A 2,086-nucleotide genomic window follows, 5' to 3' on the forward strand; every position below is an offset into this window, starting at 1 on the left:
GTCAAGGCTGAGTCCAGCACGGACCCCGGGTTGAGCGCTCAGTCGGCAGAAGCTGCTTTTGAGGCTGCAGAAGTTCTGTTACCATAACCTGAGTAAAACAGGGCTGCCTTGGGGGCCAGTCTCATCACGGTGTCACGCTCAAAAAAACACCAGTCTGACATCCCCAAATCATTGAAAAACAGTTTAAATCTTCCCGAAATCTTTCAAAGAGACACCAAAGGGGAATCCTTTGCGTACCACACACAAAAGACGTTTTCAAGCCTCTCTGCCGGGAGGTCTCGTGGTAGTTGCCTCCGGAATATTTCCCTTCCTGCTCCCTCCTTTTTATCCTTATCAGAGAGGTGGGAGCACTGGGCTTGGCCCCAGGAGACAGGGGACTGGGCTGGATCCAGCCTCTGTCCTCCCTAGCTGTGGACTCCTGGGAGCATTGCTTAACTACTCTGTGCCTCAGTTTCCTCATCTGCAAATTATAGATAACAATCGCACCACCTGCAAGGGGCTCTTGTGGGAATTCTAGGAGATGATCCCCATGAAGTGGTGAGAGAGGCAGGCACGCAGCTAGACTATTGACGTGTCAGCTACTCATAGGATTTCTCTCTGCCTCCCTCACCCACTTTTCCTTTGCACCCCACCCCAGTTAGGAGCTCTGGGCAGTGCCTCCTATAGGTCAGTATGTGTTTTCTAGGTCCCACTGCTCAGCAGCAGCTCCATCCACTGTCCCAGACAGCACAGGGAAAAGACCAGGGCTGGACAGGCAGAACTGGGAACTTTCTTAGGAGGGTACAACAGGGCCTGGGACCATGCTTACCCCTGCCCCCTCTAAGGTTGCATCCTCTCTTAGGTGGCACACACAAAGGGCAGTGTCCCCCGGGCATCAGTGCTCTGAGGGCAGAGCCAAGCGCCATATCCCCTTAGGGCCTGCTGATGTGCTGGGGAAACTTGGTTCCCCACCCATGAGGCTGCTGCTTGCTCCAAGCCTGGGTGCCATGGCCAAGGTGGCTCTACCTGGCTGCCAGGGTCACAGAGCAGAGGATTCAGATGTCTCACTTCCTGAGGGGCTCCAGGCCAGGCCCTGGCAACACAGCTGTGAACAGCCATGTGGTTCCTGCCCTCATGGAGCTCACAGCCCTGTGTGCAAAGCAGGCAATCAGGGCCTGAGCCTGGGGTGCGAAACCCAGAGTGGGCAGAAGAGGACAGGCTGGGCACCAGAGAGGACTTCCCAGAGGAAGAGGCACTGAAGGGAAGGGCTCGCGTGGGAAGAAAAGGGGTTCTAGGCAGAGGCCACAGCCTGGGCAAGGGCCTGGGAGAGAAAAGTGGTGGGTTCAAGGAGCTTCAGGCTTCCTAGCCCACCTCCCCCCACAGGTGAGGTTTATTACTCAAGGCCACATACGCCATCTCACGTGGTCCCCACTGCCACCTGGAGAGGTCAGAGGGCAGGAACTCTTACTCCCAGTTCACACTGGGACAATTCCCAGCTGGACTAGAACCCCGATCGCCTGACTCCTGGCTCAGGTGAAAGTCAACATGCAAGGCTGGGCCCACAGCAGCCCTGGCATTTGACCAGCAGCCACGTGGGCCCAATTTTCATCACCTGCCTTTAACAGATGAAGAAATTGAGGCTTAGGGAGAGTACAACACCCCTCAACTGCCGCAGTTTTTGTCTGTCTCGGGGCCCTAGGACAAGCCTGAGGTGCAGAAAAGCCCTCCCTGGGTGGGGCAAGAAACAGAGCTGGGAACAGGGGTGACTTGGGGTGAAGGAAGGAGGGAAGCGGGGATGGGTTTTGGAAATCCACACCGGGCAGGGAAAGGCGAAGGAATGTGGGTGAGACGGGGTGCGCCGGTCCCGGAGGAGCCCAGGGCCTCAGGCAGCCCCCTCCCTCCTTGCCTCCCAGGTAAGACCCTAATTTCGCGGAAGAGGACACCCCTCAGCTGGGCGGGGAGGAGGGCCACCCAATCAGAGACATTCCCAGTCTGATGGCGGAGGCCGCCAGGGCCAAGGGCTCCCAGGGCCTTCCCCGGGGAGCCCCCGAGACCTGCCCCGGACTCGGAGGCCCACCGCCCATCGCCCGCCCCCAGCCTCATTAGC

The 2,086-nt window shown here is 58.1% G+C and overlaps 1 pseudogene; it reads right to left on the minus strand.

Moving 5' to 3' along the window:
- Window positions 1-430: 430 nt before the first annotated feature.
- Window positions 431-1,886, minus strand: LOC129478800 (putative uncharacterized protein encoded by LINC02913; annotated as a pseudogene).
- Between the last annotated feature and the right edge of the window lie 200 nt (window positions 1,887-2,086).

This window comes from Symphalangus syndactylus, chromosome 3 (genome assembly GCF_028878055.3).
Source record: "Symphalangus syndactylus isolate Jambi chromosome 3, NHGRI_mSymSyn1-v2.1_pri, whole genome shotgun sequence".
Classification (NCBI taxonomy): Eukaryota; Metazoa; Chordata; class Mammalia; order Primates; family Hylobatidae; genus Symphalangus; species Symphalangus syndactylus.